The 26891-nt window shown below is 45.3% G+C and overlaps 1 protein-coding gene across 1 annotated transcript in view; it reads right to left on the bottom strand.

Moving 5' to 3' along the window:
- The window catches only part of KCNJ1 (potassium inwardly rectifying channel subfamily J member 1), an 88598-nt gene extending 72652 nt beyond the window's left edge, over positions 1–15946 (bottom strand). The window contains exon 1 of the mRNA XM_069614172.1: positions 15777–15946. The gene's annotated coding sequence lies outside the window, so the exon portion shown is untranslated. The remainder of the gene's footprint in view (positions 1–15776) is intronic.
- Between the last annotated feature and the right edge of the window lie 10945 nt (positions 15947–26891).

Genomic DNA, 26891 nt, shown 5'->3' with positions numbered 1-26891 from the left:
GTTGGGCTCCTACAGCCACCTGCATTGGCTGGGGGACACAGCCTGCTGGAAGACTGTTCGAACCCCGGGATAGCCCAGTGTTACAATGTGTAGCACAATAGAAACCTCACAAGTTAAAGGATACTCACCATTAGTAAGGTGGCCCAGAAGGAACAACTTCTCAACTTTCAGAGTTATCATAGAGCCCTGATGAACATGTATACGTCCATGGAGGGTCTCATTACAGAAACATTGCACCAGTGCAAGGATGATTTCACAATGTACTCACACGAGGGCAAACATTGCCCTGGTGCAAATCTGTATTCCTTCAATGCGCTTTTCAACACTGCAATGTGTTTCCGTATAACACTGTGCCTGATCAGCGCTAGATCAAACCTTGCCCTGGTGCAAATATGTATTCTTTCAATGCCTTTTTCTACTCGGGGAATGTGTTCCGTAATGATAATACTGTGTCTGATCAGTGTTAGAACAAACATTGACCAGCATTAGATCAAACATTGCCAATGTGTAAATTTGTTTTCTTTCAATGTCCTTTTCTACTCAGGCAATCAGTTCTGTAGTGATAATATTGTGCTCGATCAGCACTAGAACAAACAGAGCCCTGGTACAAAATTGTTTTCTTTCAATGCCTTTTTCTGCTCGGGCACTGTGTTCCATAGTGATAATACTGTGCCTGATCACCACTAGAACAAACATTGCCCTGGTGCAAACATGTTTTCTCTCAGTGCCTTTTTCTATTCGAGCACTGTGTTCCATAGTGATAATACTGTGCCTGATCACCACTAGAACAAACATTGCCCTGGTGCAAACATGTTTTCTCTCAGAGCCTTTTTCTATTCGAGCACTGTGTTTTCCGTAGTGATAATACTGTGCCTGATCACCACTAGAACAAACATTGCCCTGGTGCAAATATGCATTCTTTCAATGCCTTTTTCTACTCGGGCAATGTGTGCTGTAGTGATAATACTGTGCCCAATCAACGCTAGATCAATGATTGCCCTGGTGCAAACATGCTTCAACAGAATGCCCTAGTGCTAATACCGTGCATTATTGTGCTTGCACTGGTAGAACGTTTTACTAAAGAGTTCACAGTTGTTTTAGTGCCACAGTAGCAAGGGGGCCATTGATGTTGATTTAGGACCTAACACATTTCCTTTTGGAAATCATAACAGTTTTAGGTTGGTCGGAAAACATGGCCATTTGGGACCGCATTACAGAAATGTGCCCTGGTACAAGTGCAACGATCAGTAGAGAAAACATTGTCCTGCTGCAAAAAGCATACACTTTCAATGCACATTTGCAATAGTGCAATCGAGTAATATTAGAGAAAGAATGTTCTGGTCAAATAAATGCATTAAAATAATGTGTTTTTACACAAGATCAATGTTTGTGCTGTTGCTGACAGCACTTGCACCAGTTTTATTTTTTTGTATTGTACTGTTGCAGCGGGGAGCTAGCACAGGAGGCTGCCAGCATTCGGCTTGGCATTTTATACAGTAGTGCAGTACTCTTGGTGGAGGGAGTATACAGTAGTGCAGTACTATTGGTGGAGGGAGAGCAGGATTTTCCTTTGTCCGGCAGGTAGTGTTGCAAGGTTATTTAAATACTGCCCCTGGTCGCAGGTTAAATCCCTCTCCTGTGCATGATGCGTCTGGACAAGCCCTTCTCAAAAGGTGTGGTGGAAAAGGGCAACAGGACCTAAGCTTTCATTTCAACTCATGGGGCTGCGCCCCGATACGTGGGATAGTAAAGTTGTGCATGGGAGCACATCTTGGCATGTGGGGATTCCTAATGTTATAACAATATAAATGTTGTACGCTGTCAACTACAAAAGACGTTCATGACTTCATGGTGCAGCGTCCACTAACGCGTGAGTCACTCTTCTTTTCTAGTGCATCCTTGGAGTGAGTAGAACTCTTCAGCATGTGAGCAGCTTGCAGATGGCAGTGGTACCTCAAAGCCCAATTCAGCAATAGCCGAAGGTCCCTCTCCAAGCTGCAGTATCTCATTTTCTGAACTGGATAAGAGGGAATGTGATTTTACCTTACAGAAAAAAATAGCTTCAACTGGAGCACTGAGAGCAAGCCTGTATCACCCACAAGCCAACGGGCTTGTAGAAAGGGCAAACCGATTGCATTGTATTGTATTTGATTATGTATATAGCGCTCTTTCCCCACTTGTGTGGACTCAATGCGATTCATCAAAGGAGGTCTCCAATTGACGTTTGCAGTGGCCATGGATCCCTATAAGACAGTCAGAAAGGCTGTGGCAGAGCACTGCTTGATGCCCAATGCCATCACGGGTGTGTCGCCATTTCAGATTCTGAGAGGGAGAAGGGCTGCATCCACACTGATACCCCCATGGCTACACAAAGTCAGACATGATGATGACATCGACATGACTGAAATTGTGCTCATGCTACAGAAAGCAAAGAGATCATGAAATCACAGAACGACAAGGGCAGAGCAGCATATCGCAGCAAAGTCAATGAAGGGGACCTAGTAAAGATACCCCTGCCCCACAAATGCACCGTAACGGGTCCAAGTACAGCCAAGTCATAGAAGTCACCCAGAAAGGCACCAATCATGTATACACGAGTGATTTGAAAAGGCAGAACCTAGAAAGGGTGGTTGTGTACAAGAAATAAAGGTTGAAAAGCTGCCCTTCCATGCGAATGGGAGAAGGCAATGACACATGGGGTGCAACAGACGGTCCTAAGCAGCAGGAGATGGAAGTTAGGGAAGAAGGAAACCAAAATGAGAGTATACTCATGAGCCCTACATCCTCCATGAGAGACATACACCCAGAAGCAACCCCAGCGGAAGAAGCCCCAAGCCAAGCAAAACATTTTGCATGGACATCCTTCCCCCAAGGCAGCCATTGACCAGAATCGATCCCAACGAGAAAGAAGAAAGCCAACCAAATTCATAGACTTCGTCATGGACTAGGACAAAGCCTTTCCAACAAAAGGAGGTGTGTGAGGACCTGCCAAGCGAGATCTCGGGAGCACGAGAACTTGTGCGATGTGCGCGTAGCAAGACGGAAGCTTGGCAGATGCGGAGCAAGTGACCAGGAGGACGGTCGTGTCCTAGCGCTCCTCCCTATACGTAGAAAGCCAGCTCCTGAAGAGCAGCCTGTGAAGTCAGGCCGGTTTCCTCACTTGGGGAGCATGATGCCATGGCTGGAGGTAAGCCTTGTGGGGGTTCTAGCAAGTGAGAGGTTGTTGGGAGCAGCTGCTGGGTTACCAGTGCAGTGAAATCAACTGCACTGATCCACTGAGACTGAACTGTGAGTACTGGACCCATGCCCTGTCTGTGTAAGGTGTCTCAATAAACACCTCAACCCCAATCCAGTGTCTTGTGCTCCTTGAGGCACCACACGTTATCGCTTACAGAAAACATGCACCTCCTGTTTGTTAGTCAGAGCTCAAACAACGCAGGCGGCTACATCCTGATTATGGGTTTCTTAATAAGTTGGCTAAACAGTTGCTGCGACATGTTGCACAAGCTGCTCTCTGGAACAGAGTCAGGCTGTAATTCTATGGAAATCGCAGTGAACAAGGTTTTTGTTCAGAATAAGTTACACTGTGGCTCATTTAATTGTTCGAAGCAAGGCGATGAGTGTGTGCAGCCTTAGAAGCGTCCCCCGCAGCCGGCCTGATTGCTACCTGCAGCCACTGTGTCCTGGCCTCTCATTGCACAGGGAGGTATTGTCCGTACAATGGGCTCATTGGCAAGTGGTGACACAAGCTTAATGGATGAGTTCCCTGCATCTGTAATGATCATGCAGTTTTATTTTTTTTGGTTTGTGCTAAAATTCCACCTGCAATCAATGTTGCCAAAAAAGTAGATTGGGGCAGGGGTGGGCGCAAATGACATTGCATTTGGGGGAAAGTAGCAGGACTTTTTTCATGGCTCGCCCCCCACTCTTGCAATGATGGGTCCTCCTCTGGTGTGAGGGGTGCAAGGATAAGCAGGCCTGGAGGCAAGCAATGGATCATTTTATAGGTGGGATCCTAAGGCTGATGAAAGTGATCGGAGTGTCCCATTGGAAATGAGAGCATCTGGCTCCAGGCTGTGACTGGCCTTCAGGAGAGGTGACAGACTTGCTATATGAATGGTACCGCTTCAGTCCCACTGGCCTTTCAGAAGCATCCATTTTCTCTTAAGACCGCACCAACTCTGGTATGTCAGGCAAAGGCAACGCATGAACTGCGGGTTGGAGCTGCGCTGTTTGCATGTAGGCATCTTAAACTGCACCAAATCAATGCATTTTTGTTAACATTTGAAGGTAGGTTTTCCTAGCTATAGCAAGGAGGGGCCTAAACACCATTGCTAATGTCCAGTGCTAATGTAGAAATTTCGTTTGCACACATGGCACGCAATAAAACAATAAAAGAATATCTGTGTGTTTACGCTGGAAAAAAACAGTTATCTGTGACTTTTTTAAAGAGGCATACGAGAAGACAATGATAAATGCAGATTCTGGAATTTTTTTTAAACACTCAAAAAAAACCACCGGCAGTTCAAAAAGAAACCCCAAGAACAGGAAACCCTACGTTTAACCCACAGGTGCCGGAATACTGCCAGGTGATAGTAATACAGATGGCAGGAGGCAATCGAACCCTGTAATCTAATCCCTGGAGATGGTAGCAGATCACCTAGTCTACAAAGAATCAGAATTTGTTTTGTGAAAGAGTGTGTCCTCGTTTCATGGGATGTATCCACCAGTGCCTGAACGCGACCCAATGATGTCCTTTCTCTGCCATCAAACCAGAGGCGTTGCTAGGATGGGGTGGGTGGCTCAGGGAGCTATAGCCCCGGATCTTTTGGTTGTAGCCCCGGATAGAAGCTCAGGGACTACAACCAAAAGGCTAGCTAGCCCCGAGTCCCGACAGTCCTGACATTCGTGTAGCCCCGGATCTTTTCCAGACCTAGCAACACCACTGCATCAAACATTGAAGGTTCCATGGTCTTTCTCACCCAGCGATGCCTGGGCAATGGATGGGGACAGCACGTCCTTTCAACTGGAGATGCCCTGGCTACAAATATTACATTATAAGAAAAATAGGCCCTGATACAATAAGTATTCTGCCAATGGGAGCACTAACTATAAGTGTGAATAGCGGGACTTGACGCCATAGCGGGTCAATGACACCACGGGCGGAAACCTGCACCCGTTCACAAGCCAGTACTGCATTGCACTGTGCTATTTCGTAGGTACTTAATGCCTTTTGTTTCATTCAATAGACTGTTTGACACATAAAGCCCTTTGTGGCCTTCGTGTGTCAAGCAGTCTTAAATTAAACAAAAGAAATCCAGCGCCACGGGAATGGCAATGTGCTATTTCGTAGGTACTGGAATATGTTTTCGTTTCATTCAATAGACTGTTTGAAATATGAAGCCTGTCACACCAAGCAATCTATTGAATTAAATACTGGCACGGCTCTGCTTCAAATCCCCAGGCTGTGGCAACCAAAAATAAAAATACAAGAGTTGGTTTTTGTTCCTGTTGGGGAGGGAGCCCCGGCAGGACCCTGGCTCGACCAGAGTTTTGGGAGACTGCCAGGGTTTGGCCCCAGCTAGCCCCGTCCCACTTAAAGGCCTGCATGGCCCTATTGCATTAAGGTTGATAAACACTTATAAAAACCTCTAAATAAGTCCCTTGCCATATGTAGCGTGTCTTTCCCACGCCACATTAGCAGATCTGGATTTCACCGTGTTACCTTTATCACGTGGGTCTTTACCAGTGGCGCAACACCATTGAGCAGATTGGGCTCTAGCCCCCCACGCCAATCCCACCTTGCCATGTTGGGCTATGTTGACTCGAACTGGCTGACCTACAGAGCAGTGGACGCACCTGGGCGCCGTACAAGCATTTCACTGTTAACACCTGCAATCATTTGAATACATTTTTAGGCAATTGCAATCGTGATGTGGGGTTAGTACGTGCATGCCAGGGGAGTGATTGGAAGGGTAGGGGGCACAGGAGACCGCTTATTGTCACAGCAGTCCTTAAGTGGGTGTTTTCAGACTTAAAGGGAAGTGTTAACTGCTTGTAACATTGAAACTGCACTAGAAAAATCTCATTACAATGCGTAAAGCAGTTAGATGTCCCTACAAATGTACGTTTTCCCCTCCCCCACCGTCTCTGAAGTTATCACATCCCCTAAAATGTGAAGGGTTAGCTCTGCACCCTCCACCCCGACCAGAAATGTAGGTTTTGTTGCGCCCCTGGTCTTTACCACACCGCAGTGGCAGGTTGGTTTGGCATATCATACAGCGTTGGGACGGATTAGGAGGGGGCGAGAAGGGGTTATGGGCAAAAGTGATGGGGAGGCAGTGGGGGTGGACAGGGCAAGAAAGAAAGGCGAGAGAGTCGGGGAAGGTTGGAATAAAGAAACCGGCACAGGAGGCGAGTGAGGAGGGCAGCAGACACGACGGGGGTGAAGTGGGGACCTCCTTCCAAGTGACCAGATGCATGAGAGCTGGGAGCTGAAGGGGTAGGCCCCGTTTTGAGGTGTGCACTCAGTGCAGCAGAATAGCACTGCTGAAGGAAAAGTCAGCGTGGCAGAGGTAGTGGGCTGAGGACAATCACTGCTAATGAGGGCAGAAAGGACATGGCACCCCGACCACCGTATCCAGCACATGACTTGGTCTAAACTATTTTCACCAACACCCAGGGCGCCCCCTAGGGCCTCCAATCTGGTGCACAGTGGCAGGCATGAGGGTGAGAGAGAGTGGAGGTCTTCGCATGGGGCATTTGTCAATAGCTAGGGTGACCAGAAGTCCTGGTTTTCCCAGGACAGTCCTGGGAAATCGCCCTCCTTCTCGGGGTACCAGGAGTTTTTTCATTTCATGAACTCTGTCCCGGGATCAGATGGGTGTGTGGCTACGGACCCTGTTTTTGCAAGAAACCAATTCCAAAATCCTGAATTTGGGCCCGGCGCGACTCTTCATTCGCCTGAACGGCGGCGTGAATACTTTTCACGCCCGCATTTCATTCCCCTTCCCCTCCCTGGTCGCTCTCCTCCAATGAGAGGAGTGTGCCTAGGAGCACACCCCTGCAACATGTCAGAGACAGAGAAGTAGGACTACCATTTTATTTATGTTTACTGTAGTCCTTCTCCCATGTCTATGGCATGTCCCATTTTTTTTATTTTTCATCAGGTCACCCTATCAATAGCACATCGTAGAGTGACCAGACGTCCCGGTTTTGTCGGGACTGTCCTGGTATTTGGTGCTCTGTCCTCCTTTCTTAACATTATGTTCCCATTGGAAACTGCAGTAGTCCCGTTTTTGGTAGTAGGTCTCCATAGCGGCCCGGCAGGAAGCCACAATCTCACACAGAAGAAATGCTGCATTTTACAAGATAGTGTTCGTTTGTGATAAATTAATTATAACATGTGTTTATTTGAACAGTAACATGTAACCCCCATTCTCCTCCAACCTCTACTGAAGTGTAGGGCCTTGACAGCAACTTTCCAGAGTTAGTCCTACTTTTATGTTTGTTGCCCTGTCCCGGTTTTTTACTTTTTAAATGTGGTCACCAGATGTGTAGATGGATCTCAGGAGCCAGCCAGAGTCAGCCACCACCAACCCCAAACCCATGCTCTGCGCTAGGGCCTGCGACGGCAGAGCGTTCATGGCGGCAATGGGCTGCTGAGCTGCTCCGCCCACCTACAGGACTTTGATCCAGGTTACAGCTGTAGGACAAGCAAACTAACTTCCTCTGGTGACCCCGTGCGAGGGGTCACCAGTGGAAGTTACAGTCCCAGCCACGATGTGGTTTATTTATTTATTTAATGTTTGTCAGCTCCATGGACCAGGATTATTCATGCAAGGTTTTTCGGATGCTTGTGTCCGACAAACCTTGCATAAATAAATAAATATACAGGTATCCACAAACATTGAATGAATAAATAAATAGCCCTATTAACATTGGAACAATGACGCTCTCAGGGGGGAGCTGCAGGAGCTGTGAGGATGAGGTTCAAGTAAAATAAAACGTTGCTTCTGGCGAACAGAAATCACCCCGTTTGAATAGTACACAATGGGGAGTTTTTGTTTTTTTTTTATATAAAATGGGATTCAAATTGTATATTTTAAATAATATTAACTCAGCAACACTGGTCAAAACTATTAACCACTTAGAGAAGTAACTCGTCACCAGTGCCATGGGAGTGGTTTAAAGTGGAATTGTTACATGAAGAAATTGCGCCGTTTTAAACTATTATGTTGGACATTTCCTTGGATCGGAGGTCAACTACCAGCTCCGCCCCCTGCTCCGCCTCCTCAGACACCGTCCCCCCCTAAACTCCGCCCCCACCCGGACCTTGAGGGTTCCGCCACCACATTTTCCCATTTCCACCACTTGTGGTCACCCTAGCACGTCGCCACTTTCTGGGTGGCAGAAAGGGTGAATCAGCGTCTGAAATGAATAGGGGTCAACCCCCTCTCCCTCTCCTGCGGTATTCACAGCACTGTAGAGCCAGGGTCAGACTGCGACATAAAATTCCTGTCACAAATGAAAAGGCGGCCCCAGTCACACATTGCGATTCATTAATGTTCGGGAGAGTCTGCTTGAGCACAACGGAAGACGGAGCGGTCGATCACATGTGTTGCAAACGGTGCATGTCCTGTATCTCATCAAACTTCCCACTCTAGCTAGAAAAGCCGGCGCAGGGCCGACTCTTCCAAGTCCAAGTCGTGGGTGCAGTGTGCGGCGGCTCTGGGAGTGGGGGGCGGTGCTTTTTGTCACAGATTCAGAATCCGGGGAGACCATTTTGGGCCTTTTCCGAATCCAGGCAAAAGCAGCCCAATGCCAGCCCTCGGGACAAGTTTCAGGAGCACGTGATTCCCTGGAACAGAGGTCGAGTGTAGCACGGGCAGCACAGCGTCTATCTCACACAAGCTGCGGGAGTGCAAGCTTCCCTGGCACAGACAGACCCCAGGAAGAGCACGCTCAGCGCCGCGGCAGTGCACGCTTCCCGTATACATGGAGCCAGTGCAGCACTGCTTCTGCACTGCACGCTTCCCTCCGCGCCACGCGCCGCATGAGGTGCACGCTTCCTTGGCACAGAGACGAGGCACGGAATGTGCAGCCCAGTGCAAGCTTCCCTTATCCATTGTGTCAATAAAACATGCTGCATCTGCACAGCAGTAAGGGGGACAGCACAAGCAGCAGCGCCCGAAGCTTCCGTTCAGAACTGGTGCAGTGCAGAGTGCTGCCGCACTGCAAGCTTCCCTGGGAAAGAGAATAGGCATGGAACGGCTGCTGCCATTCAGACGCCCATCACGCAAACAACATCCACAGTGCAGTGCGGAAGCAGTGCGGGCCTTCCTCGCACAGAAGCAGCCGCAGCATACTGAACCCGGGACACCACCACACAGCACTTGAGCACTAGGCAGACAACATGACCTTAAGTTAACACATGCAATGATATCCCTGCTCCCGCACGTAATCCACCCATTTCTTGTAAGCCACAGGCGAATTCAAGGACCCAAGAATGGGACCCAACAAGACCATTCCAACCCCAAGGGGGCTCGACCTGGGGCAACACCCCACACCCGCAACTCATACATTGGTATGAGTCACATAGATGCAAATGTTTGTCCACCCAAGCTTCAAATTATCTTGCGGGCCGTTTCACACCACACACTGCCGCACACCCTCAGAGAGCAGCTCAGGCTCACTGTCTCTAAATACCGAGGTTTAAACTTCAGAAAGCAGGGGGAGGGGCAGGTTCCCAGTTCTCGCCACCAAACTCTGGAACTCGCTTCCTAATCTTCTTAGAGCTGAACCTTCCTTTCTCTCATTCAAGAGTAAAGCCAAAACGTGGCTCAAAGCACAGGATTCTCCAAACATCCATGGGCCTCTTGGATCGTAAGCAACCTACACTGGCTATAAGATACTCTGCACTGCTAAACCTTAACGGACTAAGTAACTCCTGTGTAAATATCTTGGAATTATCCTGTAAATAAGTTTTCTGGAAATATGCTTGAATGTTTTGTTGATGTATGCTTCATACAATGTCACTGTGACCTTAAGCAATGCGCCCAGATGCCTTTGGGCCAGGTGTGCTATACAAATAAATAAAATACAAATGCAAACTCTATTATCAACTGAACCAAGAATTCAATGAGCTAACCCGTTCCTGTTCTCCTTCTTCTTCCCCCCTCTTTCTTTCCTCTCCCGCTCACGGAATTGGCACTGCCCATAACCAATGTAACAAATGTACGTACCATAAACTACGAATGTGGTGCACTTTATGCTACAATATATAGATTATCTGTGCCTCACCTATACACACTTACTCACGTTTTGATAATACTTCACGTATGTCATGTATATCTACCAACTGCAGAATATGTGCAATTGTAATTTTAATATCAGCCTTGATAAAGACCCCTCAAGGTCGAAACACGTGTCGTCTGACCACCACAAGACTATGAATTTACACTGTAATAAAAATCTCACTGTAACAACCGCATCTAGCGTGAGAATCAAGTCATATACAGAATTTTCAAATTAACACATTGTGGGGAAACCAGGACTGCCTCTCTGCACCTGCCAAGAGGTGTGGGTTCACCTATACCATGGGTGCACAACATACGGCCCGCGGGCCAGTTGCGGCCCGCCATGCCCTTTTGACCGGCCCGCGAGGCACAAAGACTTTCCTAATGGAGGGCGGCCCGCGGCCGCCCTCCATTAGGAAAGTCTTTGTTGTCTTCCGGGCCGGTGAAAACACTGGCCCTCATTGGCTAGCACACACACGCATCACGTCGCTCCTACGAGCCACGTAATGCGTGTGTGCTGCACCAATGGAGGGCCAGCAGCACTACGGCTGGCGTGGCCCATAAGGCTTGATGCCGGAAGGCATTTCAGCCTTGGACCATGCCAGCCGTAGTGCGATTCCAGCTTACCTGCCTGCCTTCCAGCACGTCTCCGGTAAGTGGTCTGTTTGTGTTTGTGTGTCGGGTTTGTTTTGCTTTATGTTTGTGTGTATGAATGTTTGTGTTTTAATTTATTTTGAGTGTATGTTGAGATGCGGGGGTGGGGGGGTGTGTCGGATGTGTTTGAATGTTTGTGTTTTAATGTATTTTGAGTGTATGTTGAGATGCGGGGGTGGGGGGGTGTGTCGGATGTGTTTGAATGTTTGTGTTTTAATGTATTTTGAGTGCATGTTGAGATGCGGGGGTGGGGGGGGTGTCGTGTCGGATGTGTTTGAATGTTTGTGTTTTAATGTATTTTGAGTGCATGTTGAGATGCGGGGGTGGGGGGGTGTCGGATGTGTTTGAATGTTTGTGTTTTAATGTATTTTGAGTGCATGTTGAGATGCGGGGGTGGGGGGGGGTGTCGGATGTGTTTGAATGTTTGTGTTTTAATGTATTTTGAGTGCATGTTGAGATGCGGGGGTGGGGGGGTGTGTCGGATGTGTTTGAATGTTTGTGTTTTAATGTATTTTGAGTGTATGTTGAGATGCGGGGGTGGGGGTGTGTGTCGGATGTGTTTGAATGTTTGTGTTTTAATGTATTTTGAGTGCATGTTGAGATGCGGGGGTGGGGGGGTGTGTCGGATGGGTGGGGGGGTGTGTCGGATGTTTATGAATGTTTGTGGGGGTTCGGGTCTGTATGGGTGCATGTTTGTGTGTGTGCTGATTTGGGGTGGTGGGGGGTTCGGGTCTGTATGGGTGCATGTTTGTATGTGAACAAGAAGGTTGGGCAAAAAAAAGCCAAGTGGGACACTGCGCTTGCAGTCTTGGTTAGTGTTAGATGGAGGGCAGCAGGTGACTGGGTTGTGTGGGTATATTGCCCATATACACCACTGTGAGGTAAAGTTAAGGAGGAGTGTTTCCAGTCTCACTGCGCCAACACATACAAATTTAAGACACTGCTTGGTTTGCAGTTTTATTAGGTGAGTATGGTACAGCCTAACACGTGTTTCGAGCAACACTGCTCTTCCTCTGAGGCTTGGATTGATTGTTGAACATACGTGATTACGTGTTGTAGTTGTACTGAAGGTACAAACCTTGTTATATTCCTCGCAATTGCGGAAAGCTACCCAGTTAATATATCCGACCCGGTGGTCCTGACTGAACGATCTATTCCCCTTCATGTTTGTATGTGTGTTGATTTGGGGGGTGGGGGGTTTGGGTCTGTATGGGTGCATGTTTGTGTGTGTGCTGATTTGGGGGGTGGGGGGTTCGGGTCTGTATGGGTGCATGTGTGTGTGTGCTGATTTGGGGGGTGGGGGGTTCAGGTCTGTATGGGTGCATGCTTGAGTGTGTTTGGGGCATAGTGTTTGGTTGGGGGTGAGCGGGCCATGGGGCATAGTGTTTGGTTGGGGTGGGAGCCATGGGGCATAGTGTTTGGTTGGGGGTGAGGGGCCCATGGGGCATAGTGTTTGGTTGGGGTGAGGGGCCCATGGGGCATAGTGTTTGGTGGGGGCCATGGGGCATAGTGTTTGGTTGGGGTGGGAGCCATGGGGCATAGTGTTTGGTTGGGGGTGAGGGGCCCATGGGGCATAGTGTTTGTTTGGGGTGGGAGCCATGGGGCATAGTGTTTGGTTGGGGGTGAGGGGCCCATGGGGCATAGTGTTTGTTTGGGGTGGGAGCCATGGGGCATAGTGTTTGGTTGGGGGTGAGGGGCCCATGGGGCATAGTGTTTGGTGGGGGCCATGGGGCATAGTGTTTGGTTGGGCTGGGAGCCATGGGGCATAGTGTTTGGTTGGGGGTGAGGGGCCCGTGGGGCATAGTGTTTGGTTGGGGGTGAGGGGCCCATGGGGCATAGTGTTTGGTGGGGGCCATGGGGCATAGTGTTTGGTTGGGGTGGGAGCCATGGGGCATAGTGTTTGGTTGGGGGTGAGGGGCCCATGGGGCATAGTGTTTGGTTGGGGGTGAGGGGCTCATGGGGCATAGTGTTTGGTTGGGGGTAGGTGGCCATGGGGCATAGTGTTTGGTTGAGGGTGAGGGGGCCATGGGGCATAGTGTTTGGTTGGGGGTGAGGGGGCCATGGGGCATAGTGTTTGGTTGGGGATGGGAGCCATGGGGCATAGTGTTGCACTCCAAGAGTGAACTCAATAATAAAGCTAAAACAGGCACAGTTAGGAGATGTACATCCTTTGCTTTTTTGAGGAAACCTGACTCAACGAAGGCCATACTCCTCTTGGGTAACCCAAACAGCAAACTATAGCAGTCCAAAATAACGGAATGTCCAATCAAGGGTCAATAAAATATATATAATTTAATTAAACAGACGATATACAATAACTAAATCGAAATAAATGATAGCAATGGAAAATGTGTAGTACAAAATGTAAGTTTGAAATGCAATAAAAATCGTTACCCCTCAAAAACATATCTTTTTCAATGTGTTTAATACAAATTGGGGGTTGAAAAAGCCTCCTGACATGTCCCGTCTACCGCCCCGCCCACTTTTACTTTTCGGCCCACTATAGCCCTCATGTAAGGTACTTTCGGCCCTCTGTCAAAATCAGTTGTGCACCCCTGACCTATACCAACCTGTGACCTCACACATAAGAATTAGGACTACAAGATTAACACATAGAGTTTAAAGCAGGCGCCTTCAAAACTAGAGCCCGACTTCTCTCTAATTTATTTATAGAGTACGACCCAGCTCCCAGAAGCAACAGAGCACTGAACATCCCTGGGGGGTGGAGGGGTGCAGGCATATATTGGTTGGTTGTAGGAGGGGCCAGTCCTTACAACAGCACTTACCACTGGATTCTCTAAGGGTTGCCGGCCATAGTTAGCATGGCGAGTTAGTGAGCACATGTAACAGTGCTGAAAGGGGTGTGGGGATGGGAAATAAAGGGTTACTCTGCTGGTGGGTTTGGGGTGAATCTGAAAGGGTGTGAAGAAGCCGCTCCTTGAGAGGAAGGGTCTTGATCGCTTTCTGAACTGCATGAGGGTGGGGGCCAATCTGTTGTTGGGAGCGTGGTCCCGTAGTCTGGGGGCGCAGATGTAGAATGCATGTTTGCTGGTTCGTGTTTGCCTCAGTGGTACCCCATGGCCAGGTCCTGACTTCTTGTGATGCACTCACCTCCAGTGATGGCGGCTTTGTGTACTAAGCATGAGGGGGAGTGCTTTCAACTCATATATATAATTCATTAAGGATGTCCATTCAGGCTTCCCCGCACACCACCTCCTCTTCTAAATCGCCATCTCAAAAGTTCTCAGATCCCAAAGTCACATCCAAACTCTAAGGCTGATCAATTGGTATATATGGGTTCAACTACTTTAATGTTAGGATGGGTGTGAAATGAACGCCAAACCCAGTGTGCATTACCTGCTTAAGGATTCAAGCATACTACTCATATATTATAGGCACATTTGTCAAATACGTAGAGCTCTGGTCACTCTCATTGTCTCAAAACCCTCTTTCATGTTATGCAAAGCGGCCAGGGACCCTCATCGTTGCTATTTCTCCCTTCCCCTTCCTCACCGGAAGATTTCTAAAGAATACAACATATTTGCATAAGTCTGTCCATCCAAATGTGAAATAATTCATATGGCTAGTCTAGGTTTTGATAATGTGCTTTGCTCACTTCCTATTATGGTTATAGTATATACTGGCTGTGATCATTAAAAGTGAACATTTAAAAATGTTAAAATCGGTGCGTTTACAATGTTTGAACAATTAAATAACTTCCACTAGTTTACCCCCCCCCCCCCGCCTCTCAGTCGGACTGCGAGCCTTCAGTCTCATGACATTTCTGCTGGAGAGATGCGATAACTACGTATGTCTCCAAAATAGTGGCCGAACCTAACCTCGCGGATGTCTATGTCTCCACCACTATCCTTTTACTTTTGACCATAAGAAACAGCTCCCCGCCATTCACAGCTAAGTTTTTTCTCTCCTTATGCTGGCAGCAAGGGCTGGGGTGGCTCCAGCAAGGCGACTCTCGCCCACAGAGATGTACTGGGGCATAGAATGAGAGGGAAACAGGAGAAGGGAGAGAGAGCGTGCCAGATTGCTGCATCATACCCCATCTGGGGTAGTCTTCAGTGATGAGTGGCCAGATCACGTGTGTAGCCGGCATAGGGCACAGCCGCCAGGTAGTCGCCCAGGCTGGTGCCGTGGTCAGCACATTCTACCAGGACCCCCTACCCTTTGCGCTGCTTGATGACACGTGTGCCCCTGACCTGTTCTTGGGGAACAGCCATTGGCACTGCCGTGCGAGCATCCTCGGGTGTGGCCTGGCTCCCCTGCCTCTGGGAACTCACCGAGGATTCGGGCGCACCTTTAACACCCAATGAGCCCTCTCCTTGGCCCAAGGCTATGCCGTGGTCTCGATGTCAAAGGGGACCCTTTATCCCCCACAAAGCTATCCGCGAGAGATGCCCCCAAGTGGGTGAGATGGCTATGATGTCTGCAGCCCCCGGCGCTCATCTGGCAAAGGACCTATTCCCAGAAAACGCTGCAGGGGTCAGGACGGGTAGAAACGTTGCGATCTCGCAAAGTGGTGACCCGGCCCCCACACCAAGACCAACTCCCCCAACTTCAGAAAGAAACTGAACTCGGTGTGTGCATAGCACACCAATATACGCACACACACACAATGTGCCTTGCAGTCAGAGATTCGGCTGAGAGCGCTATAGAAGTATCACCATTCATGGCCAGAGATCAGTGGCCAATTGAGAATCGAAGCCCCCTCTTTGATGTAAGTTGTATCGCCATAAATTCGGTGGCCACGCCACTCTCAAGAGCACAACTCACCCCACCTGAATGTATAAATGATGGAAGGAAACGCACCTTGGAAACTGTACACCGACGTGTCCCCGCGCCCCAGAGCTGCACCGTCCCGCGTCCGAGTGTCCAGCACAATTGCTGAGTGCGCAGAGGTGCTCGCTTAACAATTCCTCGGTGCAATGCCTGAGTGCCCCCTCCCTTCCAGGCAGCCCTAGAGTAGGCTGGAACCGGCAACAGGCCTCATTTAAATGCAATGCCACATCCCGGGCGAAATTCACGCTGCTTACCTTGTTGACGAGTGGGCGGAGCCTTCCTAATAGAGGTAATTAGGCAAAAGGGTGCTGGCTGCCAACAAAATGCAAGTGTGTGTGATTATCCCGTTATGCAATGTACACATGGGCCGAGAGTGTGCCCAGGACCCTACTGTCAATGGAGGACCCCTGGGGCTGCAGGTGACCCCCCTTGCTTGGGAGGTGCCTGGCCTTCACTCGAGGAGGGCCTCGCCATTCCCATTAACTTTAGTGCTATTAATAGGATTATTTTCTTTACATCTATCTACATTATACTCTGTTTTTACTTTTGATTGTATTTAATATTTTAGTCGATACTCATTTATGATTTGTGTTCTTTTCTACTTGTATTTGTACAAATGTATAGGTCATTATTTTTATTAATTCTAAAGCTGCCTCGTGTGTCATTTCGGTGAATTTTAAAACCACAAATAAGTGAATAACACTAATATTTGTTGCTTTTTTATTGTTTTTTCTTGTCTCATTATCACTGTTTTAATGACTATTGCTAAGGTCACTAATATGTTTGTAATCACCATTAATGTTGTTTGTATGATCGCATGTGATTTTAACAGCTTCCTTCTTCGCAAATTTGGTCACAACCACCAACAAACTTCTTTGTTGCCATAGGAAACTGGTTGGACTTGCTGAAAATGTGTAATATGGGGCCACTTTGAACATTGTTTCCAGGGCCTCTTTTTGTTCCTAGTCCACTCCTGCTGCCATCCATTCAATCCAAAAAATGCTGAAAGTCGTCTGCCTGAGCCAATTGAGGAATCCCTGTTAGAAAGAATTCTCAAGAATGTGCCAATTCCCCCCACCTTAGAGACCCCCAGCAACTTTGCTAGATTTTGAGGACTTCATTTTTTTTACCTGGAGAGAGTGTGAGCCTTTTTCCCACTATATCATGTATGTTGTTGTGTGTTTTACCTCTGTGTTTTCTTTGGGTATGGAGTCTAACAAACTCCATAGGCATTCTCTTTTCATGCGTGTCACACAGCACCCTCAGTGCAGTGGCACAGGGAAACCTTTTTAGGCTTTCCCAAGGTTCAAATACCTTCTCTGGGATAAACTACGGTGAAATTGACTTTACTAGACTATTTAAATTCCTAGACCCAGCACACCCTATCTTACAATAGAGTGATGGAGGGGTTACTTAGTATCCCCTATGTCTAGATACTCATGTAGAAGTCAAATGCTACCCTTTCCTCTCAGAATGGCTAGAGGCAGTGGTTTTACAATGAACTACCATGATTTTTCCCGACCGCAAACTATTCGTAGCTCTGGTAACATTAAATCGCGGGAGCCATGTTTTTCAAGATGGCGTCTGAGCCCCTTTGTTTAAACAGGTCCCGGTCTTCTTTTTTCACCATTGCTTTTTGGAAAGGTCCTTCTAGAGTTTGTCTCTATGCGCCAAACTAGGTTTGGTCCCTTTGTTCATTCGTCTTTGGCGGGCTTCAGGAGTGAAGACCGCCTCTGGCGTCCGAGTGTCTGGGGTGGGCAGGAAGTGAGGGAGGTGCCCCAAACTCCCTGTGCTTAGTCTCCTAGGAAACCTAAATGCACTCTGTGGTGATTGGCTGGCTGACTGTCCGGCAAGGAAAGCCACCCTGCTTGGTGACAGCTAGGCTGGAATGAATGGGAGAGAACTGAATAAAATGTGAGTCTCTTGGCTTGGAAGGCAGAGTCGACCACTGGAACAAAAGAACCGAAGATGAGCTTGAAGAGGATGGCTGCTGCAACTCCTGGACCATTGGGTTGTCCGGTGAAGCCCTGCTGCAGGTCTGAATCACCAAGTTCACCTCGATAGAGAAGCTCCTGCAAGGACGATTTCTCCCTTTGAGTTGGTGGGACCAATCAACTCAACAGTAAGCCACCTGGAAACCTATCCCGGAGCTTGTTGCATTTTCCTCAGAGAGCAGCAGGAAACTGTATAACCAGGGAGAGGGACACCAGATTGGCTGCTTTACTTACCGCTATCAAAATCCAAGTTTGCCAGTTGTGAGCTTTTGACTGATCAAGTGCAGTGTAGGAGTCCCCCGCGTCCTTCTCCTTGTCCACACGACTGAGGCCCAGGAACAGCGAGATCTGCAGGAACGGCCAGGAACAGCAGTCATCAGCTGCCTCTTTTTCTTCATTTGTAAGGTACAGTAAAATCAGACTGAGAGTACTTACCTCTCGCGGAGAAAGTGCTTGTAACCCAACATGTTATTCTTCTTGCTACAAACTACTTCTAAGAACTTGTGCAGAGACTTTTCCGTTTAACTACCAGAACTGCTTTATCCTATCCAAGACTATAGCCTATTGACTTAGGCCTAGCCTATTGAATTGAACTGACTCTTCTGGTGAACTCAAAATATCTACACTGACTAAAAATAATTGTAACCTTCTATGTTCTAATAACCTTTGCCTTTTACTCCTCTTGAAAAAGTATTCTGAATGCCGACAGTAAGATATTCATGTCTCCAGCACCCTTGTTACTAAAGTTAGCTGTGATTGTAGGTTGTGTCTGATCCCAACAGGGTCTTATCTGATTCAGAAACTTAGAGTGTACAGTATTGAGGTATATTTGTGTGTTATTGTATGATTGGCCACTTCCATTTGAATGTTTTATAATTGAATGGTTAATACATTAAAGTATTTAACCAATGAGTGTAATAGTTTATTTGAACACCTGTGATTGTAGACCTCTGTGTAACATCATTACTGCTCACATTTCACCTCTTGAGATAAGCCTGGCTGTTCAACACGCTACCAAAACTGTGTAGTACAGACTTATACCAAATGTTGGTTTGCTTACACCTGTAGTCATAGTTGCTTGTAGTGTTCGCGGATGGTACTGCATTCAAACTTTGCTTAACACTCCCTCATTTTGAATACACAAGCACATGCACAAGCAGGCCCACAAATACGCACACAAACCTCATGATCCATGTTATAAATGACATTAACATATACGGCGTGCAGACCTGAAGTAGGCCTTCTTTGATTCATAATGAAGGTCGATGAAGTGTCGACATAACATTATGTGTATAGGCGCGTTATAAATGCCTTATCATATGCCATCATATCATTATAGTTATGATGGATGCAAGTGTTTTAATTTTAACAATGGTGTTTCAGTGCATCTGTTTTAGCCTATTTATAATATTTTTTAATGCAGAGGGTGAGTCGCTGCCCAACCCCATCTAACCCAACACCAAATACCCTACCCAAACACACAACACATATATATATATATATAAAATATTCAGTGAAAAACGTTGTTAAAGGGACGTTATGGTTAAGTTGAGCTACTAAAAACCTATGAAATTCAGTGAAAAAACTTTGTTAAAGGGACGTTATGGTTAAGTTGCGCTACTAAAAACTTATGAAATTGTGTGAAAAAAAACTTTGTTAAAGGGACGTTATGGTTCAAAGAAAAACCGAAAAACCCCTGAAATTTGGCAGTTATGGTAAGATAAGCAACCATAACTCGCGCCACCGTGCACTGCTAACACTAACACCCATCAAAGATGACATCACAAATGTCATTGATGACAATGACAATGCTATGTTTCTCCATTAGTAGCTCAGTATACTAGATAGAACCCCATAATACAATGCTAATTGTATCAATGCATCGTTCAAAGCACTAATTACGGTATGATATTTATTGCAATGATCCTTGACACTTTTTTCGCAAGATTATAATAAAAATCCCTAGTACACAAATTTCATGAAAAGTAAATGCACATGTGATGTCATCAGTGATGTCATCAATGACATTTGCGATGTCATCTTTGATGTCCTGGGTGTTAGTCTTAGCAGTGCACGGTGGTGGCGTGAGTTATGGTTCTTAGCTTACCATAACTGGCAAATTTCAGGGGGTTTTCGGCTTTACTTGGAACCATAACGTCCCTTAAACAAACTTTTTTTATTAGCACGCAAACAATATACAAAGATGTAGTGTAAACAGCAAGTTCTCACAGATGGCTTTACACAGAATGTTGCAAAGTAAGCATTTATGCTCGTTCACAGTGAAGGTCAGCTGCTTCCATTTTTTTCTTGCGGCCCGGAGAGGCCCACGACTCCCAGTATAAGGTTCTATTTTTTTTTTTCCCTTGACAGACAGAGATTGTGCTGAAAACTTCTTTTGAAGAAGTGTAGCAAAAACGTAAGACACAATAAAGATGACATTTCTGAAACAAAACCACTTTTGTATATTATATCACTTTGAGAAAGATCTTTGGCACACGCGGAGTCATATTTTGGGACTGCACTACACTTGGACAATGGAAAATGCAATTATAATGTAAGTAACCCTTTAGATTATTTTATACCAGAATATAATAACAATAGCGTGGCATTAAAGTCCGGTCAAGTTGTACTTGTTCGTTCAATGTGGCATATTGTTTTCTACCGCGCACTATCACTGCCAAATTGATCCCCTGTCGTTTAGAGGGCTCTGAAAAAGGCAGACGACACAGGGTGGGTTAATAGAAATAATTTAACCGGTCTGTAGCCGGTCAAGCGCTCTACTCGCTGTACCACTTGACTGTAGCCGGTCAAGTGGCACAGTGAGTAGAGTGCTCGTTTTGACATCCGTGCACAGCTTGCTAACGCAGGTTCGAATCCCGGCATGACCAAACTCAGCCTTTCATCCTTCCCTGGTCGATAAATGAGCACCACACACCGTGGGTAATAATAAGCAGCGCTGAGATACCTGACGGTTCTTAACGCTATATAAATGCGAAAATATTATTATGTTATTATTAACATACTCCGTTGCACTATCTTCGCTAGCAAATAGTTTCACACCCTAATAAATAAAATGAATATTTTTAATAAAAATCGTCTGGTGAGACTAATTTATGTTTTTTAAAACAGGTAGGTTGCCCCATTTTGCCAATGTCACGATTGTCAGACTCCAGCGGATGGATTTTTCAACTGCCAGGTGCAGCTCCATGTAAGCAACTTCATGACCCTCACCATTTTATGGGACAATCGCCAAGGACCAATATGCCCTTACGCAGTACTAGCGGCTAGAAGCAACATACCAACCATTATGGTGGTCTAATGCCTCGTTGTTGGAGCAACCTTCCGATTATCAGTGCGACAATTTACTGCTTTTATCATAAACCAACAGCCTATCTACCGCAAAGGAACAGCTCGTGGCTCAAAATAAACTTTTGCTGATCGACAGCAGAGACAATTGCAAATCGCTGAATATTCACTAAACATTTCATGTGAAATAAATGTACTTTACCAAATGTACAATCCTGCTGTTTACTTTTAAACCACAGTTTCATATTCCGAATTGTGGCGCACTGTGTTCTAAGCTGATCTAACACCCTCTGTACCGCAAAGGAACATCGCGTGGCTCAACATGAACTTTTGCGGATCGACAACAAAGACAAATGCAAATCGCTGAATATTCTATAAACATTTGATGTCAAATAAATGTACTTTACAAAATGTACAATCTTGCTGTTTGCTTTTAAATCACAGTTTCATATTCCGAATTGTGGCGCGCTGTGTTGTGACATAATGTGTGTTGTCTTCCGGGTTCTGTGTAAAGTCGCGTAGGAATGGAGACGACTGGGCGCGTTTGGTGACGCACCCTGTAACGTCACGGAGAGAGGAGGGGAATATGAATGCTTTCATAATGTCAGGCTTAGGGGCGGGAGATATGATTTACTGTCGCAAAAGCATGTCAGCCAGGTCAATAGCGCCAGGCATAGGATTATCACATAATGTCGGCACACACCCTGATTTATCGTTTCTTTAGTGGACAAAAAGTCGGGTGAGGCCCATAGGAAATTGTACTATCAGCAGACAAAAGGAGGGTTCGTAGAACACTTTCAACCTGACAACGAACAATACAAACAACGTTCTCAGAACACCCCCATTTTGTGTAATTGCAACAATTTCGGGACACCGCGAGTGTTCTTAGAAAACATTCAACTTGACAGATTACAATACGGACAGCGTCCTCAGGACACCGCCAGTTTGTGTATTTACGAACATTTAAATACACCGCGAGTGTTTTTAGCTCAATTTTACCTTCCTTGCGAACAAAAAGGACACTTACTCCGTCCTCTGAACACCCCACCATTTAGTTTATTTACAAAATGTCAGAACAGCCGTGTTCTCCGCGGACAAATCGAACACAACAAAAGCGTATAGCACATAAAAAAACAAAACATTGAACCTATCTCATACTCCCCCACCCTCCCCAAACACTCTTACACACCAACACACTCCACTAAATCCAATTTTTAATCCAAGTTTCACCGCGCTGTCCGCGGTCGACGGCGAATACAAGATGGCGGGCGCCACAGAAAATCTGATGCGCTCCACGCCCCACGCTGTCCAATCAGCGAACACGTCGCATGTCCGCGGACATGACACAAGCCCAATGGCCAATCGGGGTGCTGTCCACGGCGGAGCGAACAGGGAAGTCCGTCCGCGAAGCGAACACAGATATCACACATTTTTTTACCTTACATTTTGGTCATTTTTAAAAAACTACTGGACGGATTTACACCAAATTTGCAAAAGCACGCTTTCGGGACCAATCCGCCACTCCTGCCGCAAATTTGGTGTAAATCTGTAAAGTGGTTCGGGCTGTAGCCGTGCGCAAAGTTTTTTCCCATTATGACTATAGGGAAAAACAAACGTTTTAGGACCCCCCCTATAACTTTGCCCCCCCCTGGACCAAACCTCTCCAAACTTTGCAAAAAAATTCATACTGGGCCATATATTTTTTTTTGCAAAGTTTGGTGAGGATTCGTCCAGAGGGAGCGAAGTTATAAGCCACCCAAAAGGTGCTCTTCCTATGGAAACACCAACTTAACCATAACTACGGTAGTGTCCGTGTAATATATGTATATATATATTCAGTGAAAAAAACTTTGCTAAAGGGACTTTATGGTTAAGTTGTGCTACTAAAAACCTGCGAAATTCAGTGAAAAAACTTTGTTAAAGGGACGTTATGCTTCCAAGTAAAACCGAAAAACCCTTGAAATTCACCAGTTATGATAAGCTAAGCAACCATAACTCACGCCACCACCGTGCACTGCTAACACTAACACCCAGGACATCAAAGATGACATCACAAATGTCATTGAAGACATCACTGATGACATCACATTTCTGGCTCCCCCTTTTTCCCTTTACTGACATATCTAGGCCACATGGTTTTCTTCAGTGACAGTCAGGAATTAAAATTGGAAAAGGTAGTATATTTGTAGACTTATCCTTCAAGTATTTTCTTACAATAATTCCCTTAGGGTCCAGTCATATCATATGAAACATATACATAGGGGAAGACACAAGCTTGAAAGACAGCAATCCTTTCTGTGCATTAAAATAATCAGTAGAGTTGTCAGCACTTTCTGATAGTTCTGTTGTTTTTTTATTACTTATTACTGTACTTTCCCTGTATATGTTCCTATTTTTATATCTTGTATTCACAATACTTTCCTTAGAGTCTAGGCACATCATGTGATATATATATATATATATATATATATATACACACACATAGGGTATGTCGCATGTTTGAAACAGAGCAACCATTTCTTTGCATAAAGGTAATCTGTTAGGTTATTAACACTTTTTGCTACTACTGCTGTTTTTTTTCTTACTTCAATTTCCTTGTATATACTCATATTTGTATGTGTTGTTGTCTCTTTGTGTTTTGTCTATAATAATGCAATTATGTAGTAAGCGGGTTTTATTATCTACTTATCACATGTTTCAAAGTATGCAAAAGTTTAATAAGAAAACAGTTATCATTTCACTATTCAACATGGCAAGTTTATGAATATTGCACCTCCATCATGTATGCTGCACACAATGCCTATGTTTCTACATGATCACCTTAGTATGCTGGATGGACGAATTAGCACTTGATATTTATTCCAATGATCCTTGACACCTTTTTTAATTAAAATTACAATAAGAAACCAACCCTTATACAGACTTTTCATGAAAGATAAATGCACATGTGATGTCATAAGTGATGTCATCAATGACATTTGTGATGTCATCTTTGATGTCCTGGGTGTTAGTTTTAGCAGTGCATGGTGGTGGCGCGTGTTATGGTTGCTTAGCTTACCATAACTGGCGAATTTCAAGGGTTTTCCGGTTTTACTTGGAACCATAATGTCCCTTTAACAAAGTTTTTTCATCACGGAATTTCATAGGTTTTTAGTAGCACAACTTAACCATAACGTCCCTTTAACAAAGTTTTTTCACTGAATTTCATAGGTTTTTAGTAGCGCAACTTAACCATAACGTCCCTTTAACAAAGCTTTTTTCACTGAATTTCATACATAGGTTTTTAGTAGCACAACTTAACCATAACGTCCCTTTAATAAAGTTTTTTTCACTGAATTTCATAGGTTTTTAGTAGCACAACTTAACCATAATGTCCCTTTAACAAAGTTGTTTAACTGAATGTCATAGGTTTTTAGTAGCAAAGCTTAACAATAGTAACTTTGACTTTATGTACATGTAATATGGAACATACTGAACCACTTCTACTGAATGTAATGTCCGCAAACATTTTTGATGTCCGCGGACATATTCGGACAACAGTACCACTACCTAAAAAGTCTGGGTGGGGGGAGCATGTTTCATTGTTATATTACAACATTATAACATTAAAAAAATCCACAAAATAGTACACATACATATTATATGTAGCAATACATAAGAAATGTAACCCATATATATACCACACTAACCATTCATTTAAATACAATATATTCTAAAATGGAATATACCAGAGAAGATAAATAGGCTTCCAACATAATTACCTCACAGACACTCCACAACTAAGACCAAGACCAGACCTACAGACTACTCAGAACATATCTTACCTGAAATAGTAAGTGTACATCATTTTACTCATATCTTTATAAACTTTCTGTATTAGATAAAAAAAAATGACGAAATGTCAGAAAATAGTGAAGCTAATGGTACACACTTTACAATATAAACCATTTAAGTGTTACTATTTTATATATATTTAACATATATATTTCTTTTTGTACAGAGCATACCAAAATAGAAAATATGTCTGAAGAAACTGTTATGGAAAACACGCTTGACAGCTTAAAAGAAAAAATGGATTTATTATTGAGCAATTTTAATAATTTGAAAACCTTTGTTGAGGATCATTTAAAATCAAAAACCTCATACTGTTGTCCCACATGTACTAGTCCCCCCTCACCATATCCCAGTCAATTATCCCCACGCCCTCTCCATAATCCAAAACGTTTTGATGAGACTTCCATCCCTTCTTCACCTGATATCAATCATGTTGAAACCCCTAATTCTCCTGTTTTTGTTTCTGTTTCTGCCTCACCTTCTCTGTTATAAATTATTAATATATGTGAAATAAAGTTACATTTTTATATTGTGTTGTAATTACTTCCCATTTTTTTTTTCAAAAAACAATGTAGATGTCCGCGGACAGCGCGGGTGTTCTGAAATGTTCGTAAATAAACGAAAATGGAGGTGTCTTGAAGAACACTATACCTGTCCGTATTGTTCGCTAGAAAGTTGAAACTGTTCTAAGAACCCAATTGGTGTCCTGAAATGTTCGTAATTAAACGAAAATGGAGGTGTCCTAATAAAGAACACTATACCTGTCTGTACTGTTCGCTACCAATTTGAAACTGTTCAAAGAACACAAGCGGTGTCCTGAAATGTTCGTAATTAAATGAAAATGGAGGTGTCCTAAAGAACACTATACCTGTCCGTATTGTTCGCTAGCAAGTTCAAACTGTTGTAAGAACCCAGTTGGTGTCCTGAAATGTTCGTAATTAAATCAAAAATGGAGGTGTCCTAAAGAACACTATACCTGTCCGTAATGTTCGCTAGCATATTAAATATTCTAAGAACACAATTGATTTCCTAAAAAGTTCGTAATCAAACGAAAATGGAAGTGTCCTAAAGAACACTATATTTGTCCGTAGTGTTCGCTAGCAAGTTTAAACTGTTCTAGAAAATACACGATGTCCAGAAATGTTCGTTTAATGTGTGACGCACTTTTAATTAATTCAGGACCCGAACACTGTCCGTAGAACATCAACGCGCATGCGCAAACCAATGTCCGTGCATTTGGTGTCCTGCGGACAGGAGCTTCCTTCGCGGACCTGTTCGCGAAGGGATCATGTGACCGCGCCCATGCTGATCGCGTGTTCTGAATGCGGACACTCTTCGTGTCCTCGAACAATTTAAAAGTACATTTTCGAGTAATCCACAATATTTTCCCATAAAAACTCATCATGGCACAAGTCCCACATAGTAATCCCGAGTTTCTACATATCTTTTGAAACTTTTTGAACCCTTTTTTGTGTTCGATCTGTCCGCGAACAGCGTGCATGTCCGCGAAACGCGTACAAGCACCCCCATAAAAGACCACACCCTAGAGATTATTCTCATTGTGTTTCTGGATATTCTTCAGAGCACAGCTATTTCTCCAGCAACTTGCTGATTCCAGTATCGAGATGGCATCCCTGGCTGCAGAACTGCCACCTGGTGGTGCACCTGCTTCAGCACCACCCCCACCTCCTCCAAAACCACCACCTTCCCAAGGGCCTGAAGAGGGGAACAGGACTGAGGATGCGGAGGAGGAAGAAGAGGATGATGAGAATGAGGTAGAGGAAATCCCTACTACCCGCACTAGACGTGAGTCTTGGGTGTGGCGGTTGTTTACCGTTCATGGGAATGGTCCTAAGGCTCGTGCGAACCGTGTCACCTGCAATGAGTGCAAAATGGTACTCAGTCACGGGAGGCATGGTTCGTACAGCTTTGGGACCACTACCATGAAGCGACACCTCAACTCATTCCACACTGGGGCCATTTGCCAGGTTGTACCTTGCGAAGAGCGTAG

This window comes from Ambystoma mexicanum, chromosome 9 (assembly GCF_040938575.1).
Source record: "Ambystoma mexicanum isolate Mex_15411 chromosome 9, UKY_AmexF1_1, whole genome shotgun sequence".
In the NCBI taxonomy this organism is placed as follows: Eukaryota; Metazoa; Chordata; class Amphibia; order Caudata; family Ambystomatidae; genus Ambystoma; species Ambystoma mexicanum.
Note: the sequence above shows the minus strand (reverse complement) of the source record. Positions and strands in the feature narration are given on the sequence as shown.